The 12,319-nt window shown below is 40.0% G+C and overlaps 1 pseudogene; it reads left to right on the forward strand.

Moving 5' to 3' along the window:
• The first annotated feature begins 11,920 nt into the window (after positions 1-11,920).
• LOC121310352 lies at positions 11,921-12,116 on the forward strand (annotated as a pseudogene).
• Positions 12,117-12,319: the final 203 nt, after the last annotated feature.

Here is a 12,319-nt window from a genome sequence, read left to right on the forward strand (position 1 = left end):
AAAGAAAATACAACTGTGTGAGCTGAAGTCCTGTCGGGTATGAGTCCATGAGTAAAGAAATGATATGCCTTGCTTTAGTGTAAAACTGATTTGAACCGTGGCACAATAAAGTTGCAAGAAGAAAAAAAAGAAAGCTGCTGCGTGTTTCTTTGAAAGGGTGCAACATAAAATTGGTCTTTCCGCCCGGTCAAAAAAAAAAAAAACAACAACATCAACAACAACTACGTAATGAAGCAAAGGAACAAAAAATAAATAAATAAACATGTTTTTTTAAGCCAGACTGCTCTCTCGGGAGAAAACCACGAGGGGAGATGCCATTTTAGCAAAATTCTTAAGGCTGTCCTGAAGCAGAGACGGTGGTAAGCGTGATTTGTTTTACGTTTTTATTCCTTACGGCTCTCTTTACAGAGGTAGAAGGGAAGCTATTGCCTTTAACAATGGATGAATTTAGGGAGATATGCAAACTGTTAGATATCACTGTAAAAGAAGGCGAAGGCGCACCAGCGAAAGCTCCATGTTTTCTGAGAAAACTGATTATTGCATATTTGGAAGGGGATGATGTAGTAAACCGAGAAGATGAGGGAATGTCAGTGCTTCTTCAACTTAACGATCAGCTTGCTTGTCTGAGAACGGAAAGCTATGCTAATGCGAAAACATCTCCACCGTCTGCAGTAAGCAATGTAGAGCCAGTGAATGTAGTAAATGATTCTACCACATTGCAGCAAGAAAGGCCACCTCAGCTGATGACAAGCGGTATTGCAACTAAAAGTATTATCAACTCAAGACCTAATAGTACCGTTTCTATGGATACAATGCCTGTTAATGCTAAAGGCCATGCAAACATTCATCCATTATACAGAAGAGATTTGAGAATTGTAGGACAAATTGGAGAATCAGGTCAACAGGAGAAGTTGAGCTACAGTAGCTTAGAAAGCATGATTGTCAAATCTCTGAAAAAAGGCCATGATGAGACAGGAGTTGTGGAAACCGTCAATCAAGCAATTATTCCAGAGTTAAAGTTAAGAAGCTACCTAGAAAGCAGAACTGATTTGACTTTGTCCACTTTAAGGCAAATCTTGCGAACTCACTATACAGAAAACAATGCAACGGAATTGTATCATTCACTGACCTGTGCGGTCCAAGAGCTTAAAGAGACACCAATTCAATTCCTTGTGCGTGTTATGGAATTGAGACAAAAAGTGCTTTTTGATTCAGAAAAAGCCAAATGTGGATTGAAATACAATGCTTGTTCAAAACCAGTTCTTGCAAACAATGATGACAGGCTTGCATAATGACAACATCAGAGCAGATGTCAAGTCATACTTGCAAGACTCAAACATGGATGATGAGATCCTACTGGAGAAAATGAATATAGCCTACAGCATGGAGAAAGAGAGAAGACAGAAACGGACAGCAACTAAGCACAGATCAGTGAGAGTCAATGCAGTGGCTGATGATTATGGAAGAGAACAGGAGGGCCCCAGCAGAGCCAAAGATTGTAAAGCACCACGAGAAAACACTTTGATGAACAAACTGGAATCCGGTAACTAAGAAACCTGCGAAGCACTACACAACCTTAGTAATCAAGTTGCATCTCTTGCCCAGGAAAACAAGTAATCAAGTTGCATCTCTTTCAAGAAAACAAGCTGTAAAAGACACAGGCCAGCCATTGCAGAATCAGAAAAAGGACGATCAGACCAGCCAGATGAAGGCGCTGCTCTCGTTGTGAACAAATAAATCCTGAAGGCAGATGTGTGCACTGTTACAAGTGTGGTAGCAGCAGCCACTGGGCTATAGGCTGCCGAGGGAAGAGGCAAGCAATGGCGATGGTGCAACAAGCTGCTAGTGCTGAATTGACCGTTGAGACAGATGAAGGTCAGTACCATACCAATAACTCTCTCTCTCAAAGAAGCAGAAGAAGACCTCAAAGCTGGTGGGGCAGAGATGTTTAGTACAAGGCTCCTTAGGAGGAAATAGTACATTGATGCTATGGGACACGGGATCACAGGTATCAATAGTGGGGCTTGACTGGAAAAACAAATACTTACCAGAAACTGTAATGAGCCCTGTTGATGAGTTACTGGAAGGGGAAACCAAGCTAAAACTGACAGCCGCCAATGGTACAACCATTCCATATGAAGGCTGGATAGAAGTCAACTTCAGTCTAACCACCACCAACTGCAGGAATAACGAGAGACTCCTAGTTTCATTCCTTGCAAGTACCAGCTCCCTGAAAAGGCCAATTCTAGGATTCAATGTAATTGAAGAATTGGTGCTGAGCGGGCTATCAACAGACAAAGGAGTATCACTCACACAGTGTGTGCAAAGCTTGAGCTAAGCTTTAGAAGTGGGGACTAAGAAAGCAAGATCTCTTCTTAGTTTGCTGAAGAAACATGAGAGCAAATCTAATTCCTCACTAGTGAGAATGGGCCAACAAGACATTGTTATTCCCAAACATAAAATTGTAGATGTGAAATGTGGGAGATTGAACAAGGCCTTCCAGTTGAACAATCAAATGGTGCTTGAACCCAATGAAGAAACTCCCTGGATGCAAGGGTTGCAAGTCAAAGAACAACTTATCCAACTCTCACCAGAAAATAACTTGTGTGTGGTAGTGACCGTAGAAAATATAACAGATAATGACATCACTCTCTGGAATAGGACAGTGTTAGGTTGATTACAAGCTAGTGCTGCTGCCTATCCAATAAATGTCGCACCACCACTTCAAAAACAAATGTCACACCAGTCAAAGCCAACCACAGTCACGAAAGCTGAAGAGGAGCTATGCAGTGAAGAGCCAAAACAAGAGCTGTGGGACCCGCCAGTAGATCTCAGTCATCTTTCAACAGAACAACAGCAGATTGTCAGAGAGATGTTGAGAAAAGAGAGCAAGGCCTCTACTAAAGACGATTGGGGCATTGCTTGCATTTCGGACCTGAACATGGGGATTACACTTAAAGACAAAATCCTGGTAACAAAAACATACAATGCCATTCTGAGACCGCTATACCAGGAAGTCAAGAATCACATCCAGGACCTGTTTAATCGTGGGTGGATTCAGAAGTCATGCTCCTCCTACTCATCACCTGTGATTTGCGTGAGAAAGAAGGATGGTGGACTTTCTATGCGTAGACTACAGGCAGCTCAATCAGAAAACACTTCCTGATCGTCACCCAATTCCCAAAATTCAAGAAATTCTTGAAAATTTGGGTGGAAATTCCTGGTTTACTGTGCTTGATCAGGGCAAAGCATATCATCAAGGGTTCATTAAAGAGGAAAGCAGAATGTGAACGTTACATGGAAGAAACCCTTGGAGACCTGAGAGACAATGTGTGTGTTCCATATTTAGATGAAATCCTGGTTTTCAGCAGTGATTTTGAAAGCCACCTAGAAAATGTTCAAAAGGTTCTACAGAGACAGCAGCAATGTGGAATAAAATTGAGACATACAAAATGTGACTTTTTCAAGAGAGAGGTTTGCTACGTGGGACGTGTCATCTTTGAATATGGATGCAGCATAAATCCAAAAGACATTGCTGCAGTCCAAGCACTGAAAACTGAAAAGCCTGCAAAGATAAGTAAGAAAATTGATTGGTTTCCTGAGCTATTACAGAGGGTACATACCAGATTTCTCCAGACTTGCCAAGCCGATCTATGAACTGCTTTCACTTCCCAGAGGGGGAGGGTTAAGGAGGAAGAGCTCAAAAGGGAGAACAGAGGGCAAGCGGTCATTCCAACCGCCACCATCCCAACCAGTAGAATGGACTGAGAAGCATCAGCACATACTAGAGAGGTTAGTGGAAGCCCTGACAAGCCCACCAGTGATGGCATACCCTGATTTTGAAAAGCCATTTGTGCTACATGTTGATGCTTCAGAAGAAGGTCTGGGAGCAGTCCTGTATCAGAGGCAGGAGGAAGCATCGAGGGTTGTTGCTTATGGATCCCGAACTTTGACAGTAAGACATCTACTGAGAGAGTGGCCTCGAACGTTTCCATGACTACCTCTTCTATGCGTCTCACTTTACAGTATATACTGACAACAATCCATTGACCTATATAATGAAGACAGCCAAGCTAAATGCTACAGGCCATCACTGGGTGGCAGAACTTGCAGATTATCACTTTAAAGTACCATCCTGAATCTGCCAATAGAGATGCTGACTTCTTATCAAGGAGTCCCACAAAGATGGAGGAGCTGATGACCAAGTGTACACAAGAGTGCCAGCCTGATACTCTAGCTACAATGGAAGAAGCACTTGATTATCAGGAAAGAGGTGATGTTGACTGGAGGATGTTGGCAGAAACTGTATGCAAATGTGTGACTACAGCCCAACCACTGATGGCTGAGGATATCAGAGATGCCCAGAAAGAGGACCCAGTTAACTTTGAAGAAAAAAGAAAGGCAAAAAGAACCTAAGACATCTACTGAGAGAGTGGCCTCGCTTGCAAGTGGACAAGAATGGAATACTTCGTCGCAAAACAGCAACAAAACTTCAACTGGTCATGCCTGAGAAGCATAAGACGGTAGTCTTCAAGCAACTTCACGAGGAGATGGGGCACTTGGGAGCTGACAGGATGCTTGCTTTAGTCAGAGATCATTACTATTGGCCGAAAATGAGAGAATAAATCGAGCACTACATAACTAAAGTGTGTAGATGTCTAAAACAGAAGAAACCAAATCGAACACCAAGAACTCAGCTACAAAACAATGTAACAACTGTACCATTTGAGATGATCTCCATTGATTACAGGCACTTAGAAAGAAGCAATTGTAGATCATTTTACCAAGTTTGCTCAGGCCTATGTAACATCAAACAAGTCTGGGAAGACTGCAGCCCAGAAAATATTCAATGATTTCATCCTGAGATTTGGTTTCCCGTCAAAGATCCATCACGACCAAGGAAGGGAGTTTGAAAATGAACTCTTCCGGAAACTGCAAGAATACAGTGGAATACTTAACTCAAGGACAACTTCCTACCAACCCCAAGCAAACCCAGCAGAACATTTTAACCGGACATTACTTGGCATGTTGCGGACACTAGAAGAAGTCCAGAAGTTGAACTGGAAGGATTTCCTAAATAAAATGGTCCATACCTATAATTTGACTGTCCATGAGGCAATTGGATTTTCCCCATTTTTTCTGCTCTTTGGTCGAGAACCGAAGCTACCAGTCGACCTGACTTTTCCGAGAGGAGAAGAAGAAATGGAAAAGCAGTCCCATGAAAGTTATGCAGAAAATTGGAAAACAGCTATGTGGGAAGCCTAAGAGATTTTGTCTATAAACTGGAAGAAATCTGCAGCACGAGGAAACAAGTATTACAATCAGCGAGCTCGGAGTTCAGTTCTGGAACCAGGAGATCACATGCTGGTAAGAAACTTGTCTGAGAGAGGAGGACCTGGGAAGTTATGTGCACACTGGGAAGATAGAATACATACAGTGAAAAGAAGAAGAGGGACAGACAGCCCAGTTTATGAGGTTGAGCCATTAGAAGGAAGAGTTCTGCCAGAAACTTGCTAATGCCCTGTCCATATATTGTAGATGGTCAAATCGGTGGTAATGCACAGCAAAACGAAAACCCCACAGTCAAATGAAAAAAAAAAACATCCCGGCGCAGAAACCACACTGTTTCAGTGAGTCAAGAAAATGCTGAAAGCTCTGATGAACCATATGATGTTTTCATAACAGCACCTAGAACAGTTATAAAAGAAGAAACAAACTTGGACCCAGAAGCAGAGGAATTCAAGAGGTGAGCACTTCCTACTCAGCCAGACCACAGATGGAGGAAAACTCTGAAAAGGCCCAGCCCAAGGATGAGGAACAGGATATAAACAACCACAATCTATCAGGAGAAACTGATGAAAGTGAAGAGGAAGAAGTTGAACGCAGAGGGAACAGCCGATCCAAACGAGTCAGACAGCCACGGAAGTTGTATACCTACAATCGCTTAGGGGAACCTACCTATCAACCTGCTGACCAGAGAGTGCACAGTGTGATTGCCGGACCTGCAGTGCCTAGGTGGACACCTGTACCCATGGTTTGGGCTCCACAGAGATGCAACCCATGACTGGTCATTTCTGCATGATAGACCAAAGCTGCTGAACTCATTTTGTTAGATAACACCGTGGGAGTCCAACAGAGCAGTATGTGTAAATAGCTACAATGGAAACCATATATTTATGATTCAATTGGCTTTTAAGCAAACATTTGTTATACTTTACACTGGAGGAAAGCAGACAATGCAGATGAGGCAACTGGCTCGTACTTTTAAATCATACGAGAAACTCGAACCCAATGAAGCTTTTAACAACCTGCAGTCAGGAATGAGTTTGTAATGTTATTGTAACACCTCACTGGACTACAGTAATTGCATTATATGAAACTGCTCTTGTTTATTTGTCACTGGCACAGCTACCTGTGCCACTCAGAGTTGGAGGGAGAGGGTCGGCCACTTCTACGTAAGACAATACTTAAAGGGATCATTTTTCAAGTGTTTTTTCAAGTGTGTGTTCCAGGAAGACATTCGGCTTCTGAGTGGGTTTTGGAGAGACTAACATAGGGAGCTGGAATGATGACGGCGACAGGAGGTGTGCGCCGATTTAACGTGCTTTGTTTCAACTGGAGTGACAAAAAAGAAGTGTCTTTGTCAAGATTGGATTTCAGTAGGCCGATCTTGCAGCGGCTGCTGGAAGTGAAACCGGAGAATTTGATCTGTTTGTTCAAGCATCCAGGAATTGCTCTGAGCTTCGACGTAAGCTTTGTGAGTAACGGAGCAATGGAAACATGTTTGTAAGTGTATATTAAGAAGAAAAAAGACGCACCACTAAGTCAGTTTTTAGTTGAACCTTTGTCGGACAGAGAAATAAAAGTCGTTACAATTCAGTTTTATAGTGAGGTTGTAAATGACTATGATATTGATACCTGGCTACAAAAAAATTGTAAAGTTAAGTCCGGTAGCAGAAAAGTAAAGGACACTGACGGTGTGTGAAAAAGAGCTAGACAATGGCTCATTCAACTCCACGAAGACCCGAATGGGATTAATGGTGTGAGACATTTGCCAAGTAACTATTCTCTGGTGACTACTCTGGGTTTTGTTATGGAATGCCAAAGCTATGCCGCAACTGTGGGGGGTGGGGACACTTACCAGTTGCATGCAAGGTTGTGAAATGCAAGAACTGCGGTGGGGCTCACATCAGCTCTTTCCGTACTGAAGAAAAGAAATGCAACTTGTGTGGCAAAGAAGGTCATGTTTTTTTAAAATGTGCCTAGACTTGTTCACTAATTTTGTAAAAATGCAGCGAGCGTCGAGGCCAGCGGTGGCGGAGGAGGAGGCAGGATCAGAGGGTCTGCAAGCTTCGGGACTTGCGGTGGTTGAGAAAGAGACAGAAGCAGAGAGCCAGGTAAACAAAGAGGCACAGTTTGGCAACGAAGGGGAGAGCTTGGAGGAGGGTTCTTCGTCGTCGAGCTCTAGTGAGTTTGAATTTGAGGAGGAGGGGTTTGCAGATCAAAGGAAGTGACCTGTGAAATGCAAGCCTGAAGAAGAGGAGGGGTTTGATATAAAAAAGAAAGTCTGGGGGTTATCTGCTTCTCAGACAGCAAAAATAAGCTCAGGGGGTACACCTGAGTCAGAGAAAATGGAGGAGAGTGGAGATTACAGGAAAAACCCTGCTTCTTCCATTAGGGCCAGGAAGTAGTCAGACATGAGTTTGAATGCATAGCATTTCTGGAGGAAAATTACATTGCGTCTTTTGTTGCTGTTTGGCTGTTCTAACGCTGCAGAGGACAAAACACAGGCAGAAGAAGAGCAACAATCAGATGACGGAAACACTGAGGAGAGCATTGCTGATGTGGACACTGATAAGGTGGAGGGGGAGGGTGTCACAGAAGGTGAATGGGAGGTGGGGAAATGAAAGATAAAAGGGAACAGAAAGAAGGATAATTCTGATGTACAAAAATGAGGGGAAAGAAGGTGTGACAGGATGACAGAGGGTTGAGGCTCAGAGACAATGTATATTCAAAAATAAAGTTATTTATTAAATAAAATAATCAAATATACAGGCACAAGTTTCAACAGAAAGAGGTTCAAACCCAAATAATCAAAGCGAACTTCCAAAATAAACTGCCAGTATCCAAGTCTTTTAAAACAAGACACTCCTTTCTTCTAAACACAAAACTCTCCAACACAAAGCAAACTCCCAAACAAAAGGACACACCTCCCAGCCAGGCCCTCTAAACTGGCTTTTATCCCCTGCGGCTGGAGTCCAGTTAACCAATAATTACTAATCATTCAATTAGAGCTCCAGCCACATTCTCACATGTTTTCCTGGCAGGGAGGAATTTAACCCCTCCCTGCCAGTTCCAAACACATTCATATAGATGGGGCAGTTCCCCTTCACAGAAGGGTTTACAGTTTTTCTTCTTTTTGACATTACTCATGTTGCTCAATATTGCTCCTGTAAATGTTAGAGGATTTCAGGGTTCGAACAAATGCAAAAGTGTATTTGGTTGTTTAAAATCAATTGAGACAGATATTTTTAGTTTGCAAGAGTGTGGTATCCCGTACTCTGATCTATTAAGAGCTTAAACAGGAATGGAACGTGGGAGAATCTGTGTGGTCTGGGTCAAATACAAAGAGAGCTGCAGGGCTTGTTTTTTTATTAAAAAACCTAAATATTATGGTAGGGGAAATACACAAAGTATTCCCGGGATGTTTACTAGTTGTAGATATTAAACATAGAGATACAGAATTGAGGGTACTAAATGTACATGGATCTCAGTCAAGGGTTGAGAGAGTTAAATTGTTTGAACAGTTAAGGGTATTTTTAGTTACTAATAAAAAATTGCTTGTAGCGGGGGATTTTAATTGTGGCATATTAATTGAAGACCAGAAAAAAAAAAAAAAAATAGATGTATCTGGTAATATTTTGAAAATTCTGATAAATGATGCGGGTTTAATAGACGTTGCAGAAAGTTTTTGTCCCTCTGACCCAGGGTACACGTGGTCTAATAGTTCCACTGTTTCAAGGATAGATTTTTGTTTTGTTCCAAGCTCTGTAAATGTTAAGAATTTTAGTTTAGAATCTGTGTTTTTTTCAGACCATAGAATGTTAAAGATTTCAGTAGAATTTCCGGGGAACTGAGTATGAATAAGGGGTGTGGAAGTTAAACTGTAATTTATTAAATGATGAAAAATTTATTAATTCCTATAAGAAAAGGTATTTGGAATGGAGAGAGTTGAAGGTGTGTTTTGATTCCATAAGTGAATGGTGGGAGATGGTAAAGTCTCGTAATAAGGGTTATTTCATAACATTGGGGAGGAAACAAGCACAAAGTTATAAAAATAGTTATTAGAAACTTCAAAAAAGAGTGCAAAATCTAATAAAATTACAAGGGGAAGGCTTTGATTTAGGCGCCAAAATTAAAGAAATTATTCACAAACTCTCTGATTTATTTAGTGAGAGGGAAAAGAAAGTGCGCTTTAGAGCTAGGGTGAAGCATTTAGATGAGACTTGCAGTCGTTTCTTCTTTCGTGAATTAGGGAAGAAAAAAGTTTTGTGCAAAGTTTAAGAGATGTGGAGGGAAAGTGGTAACAGAAATGAATGACATCTTAAATGTTACAAAAAAGTTTTATTAATATCTGTATAGAAAGAGGGAAACAGAAAGTGATGTGCAATATTTATTTTTGAGAGAGCTGGAGTGTCAAATATGCAAGGAAGATAATATTAATCTAATTCATAAATTAAGGATGAAAAAAGTGAAACAGGTGTTTTTTTTTTTCATTTGGAAAGGGGAAGACTCCAGGTCTAGATGGTCTTCCCCTTGAATTTTATCAGTTTTTCTGGGAAGAGATTAAATATGATTTAATGGAAATACTTAAGGAAAGCTTTGAGGGGGAAAGTTTAGGAAAGTCTATGAGAGAAGATGTAATAACAATTTTATTTAAAAATAAAGAGGATAGAAATTCCTTGAAAAATTGGAGGCCAATTACACTGTTAAGTTGTGATTACAAAATTTTATCCAAGACTATAATGGGCAGATTACAAAAAGTAACAGATAAATTAATTAATCCGGACCAGGTGTGTGGTATCCCGGGAAGAATGATAGGGGATAATCTAAATTTAATAAGAGATGCATGTTTATATGCAAAGGAGAGGGGACTCCCTTTATGCCTTATTAATATAGATGAGGAGAAAGCATTTGACAGGGTGGACCAGGAATATCTGTTTAAAGTCTTTCAATATATGAGATTTAATTCAGTATTTATTAAAAGGATTACAATGCTTTTTCAAAAGGCCAGCGGTAGGATTGTGGTTAATGGTTTATTGTCACCGATATTTCATGTAAATTCTGGAGTAAGGCAGGAGTGCCCTTTGTCACCGCTACTGTACATACTTGCATTAGAACCTGCATTAGAAAAAATAAGGAAATCAAAACAGATAACAGGGGTGATAATTCCGGGTTCAGGACAACAGGGTGTGAAATTAATCGCCTACATGGATGATGTAACTCGATATCTGCAGAGATGATTATTCTGTTCACAAAGCTTTAGATATTATGAGGCTATTTGCAATAGCTTCTGCTTCTAAAATGAATATAGAAAAGAGCCATGCCATGTGTATGGAGGAGTGGGAAGAAAATTGAGAAGGTGTTAATAGTGGAGGAAGAGGGGGTAAAGATTTTAGGAGTGGTTTTTGATAGAAAAATTAACAGTATAAAGAATTGGGTGGAAGTTTTAAGGAAACAAAAAATAAAAATTGAATATTGGAGATCGAGACAATTGACCCTTGAAGGGAAACTATTAATTGTTAAAATGATATTGATGCCAATTTTATTATATGTGGCAAGGGTGTTCCCACCCAAGTTGGTGACGAGCAGAACAATAATTAGGCAGGGTTTCCAGTTTTTTTGGGGGAGGGATATATGAAAAGGTGAAAAGGGAAACTCTAATGGTACAGAGAAACCAGGGTGGGAAAGGTTTTCCAAATGTCATTTAAGTTCTATGGGTGCATTTTGTGTATTACACAATTAATGCAGCATTTGAAATAAATAAAAAATATAGCTTCTTTGCTAGGTTTTATTTTGGTCAGTTTTTGAGGAAAATGGGTTTAATGAAACTGACACATACAGTGCCTGATAGTGACAAATTGCCTTTTTTAGTCAGGAAAACAATGAACTTTATAGTGCAAAATAACTTGTGTGAGAAGATACAAGGGGGTCAGCAAAAGAATTAATAAAAAAGAAAGAGAAAAGTGGAAAACTGTGCAGAGTAGGGCTCTTGAATGACATTGCCTCGGAAACCATATGGAAAAATGTAAATTATTCAAGGCTAAATAATAGACAAAAAGATTTGGCATTGTTATCAGTGCATGGGACGTTGCCATGTAAAGAACATTTTTATAAGAAGCATATGGTAAAATCAAACAAATGTTTAAGAAAGGAGTGTACAGCTGCAGAAATAATCCAATGTGCTTTTGAATGTGTGTATGCAAAAGAATGCTGGAAAAGAGTGACGAGATGGTCAAAGAAATTTATTAGAGATCAATATATTTGTGTAAACTTGATACTGTACGGGCCAAAGAATGGGATTAAAACAAATGCCAGTGAAAAAGGGTAGATTATTATTAACTGTGTAAAAGAGGCATTGTGGATAGTGAGAAATCAAGATGTGTTTAACTTAAAAATTGAGACTACTGTTAATGATTTTTTTGTAAAATTGCAATTGTAAAAATAAGAGATTATGTATGGCTAGACATGGTGGCCTTGGGTAAAGCTGAGGCTTTAAAAAATGGAAAATTAATTTCCTTGTTGATTTGTTTTTCTAAACTGATATAGAAATTGAAGATTTATTTTTGTAATCAAAGCCTGTAAAGGATTATGACTTGCATTTAGTTTCTTTTTGTTTTGTTATTGACTATAATGTGTTGAGATTTTAATAAACTTTTTATAATACTAGTGAAATGCTTTTATAAAGTGTTTGGTCTCGCTGTCCACGAGGAAGAGTGAGAGTGTTTGTTTCTGAGCGTGAAGGGGACAGCGAGTATTGTTTTTTGTCAACAGCTCTCTTTTATTGATGACCGGTTCCTTAGGGGTCTGGAGGAAGCAGACATGTTCTAAGTGAGTGTCTTGTTAAGAGGTGCACGAGAAAAAAATACAGCGGCAAGGCCGCTTTTTCAATGATTCATTAAAACTATTGAACTAACTGTAAACATGGAACACATTAATTGTGATCGGCTTGATAACAGTAGGCTTACATAACAGCTGTTGGTAAAACTACTAGGCCGTTATGATTGACCATTAAGCATACAAGTTTAATTAGGAGAAA

This window comes from Polyodon spathula, unplaced genomic scaffold, assembly GCF_017654505.1.
Source record: "Polyodon spathula isolate WHYD16114869_AA unplaced genomic scaffold, ASM1765450v1 scaffolds_2048, whole genome shotgun sequence".
Classification (NCBI taxonomy): Eukaryota; Metazoa; Chordata; class Actinopteri; order Acipenseriformes; family Polyodontidae; genus Polyodon; species Polyodon spathula.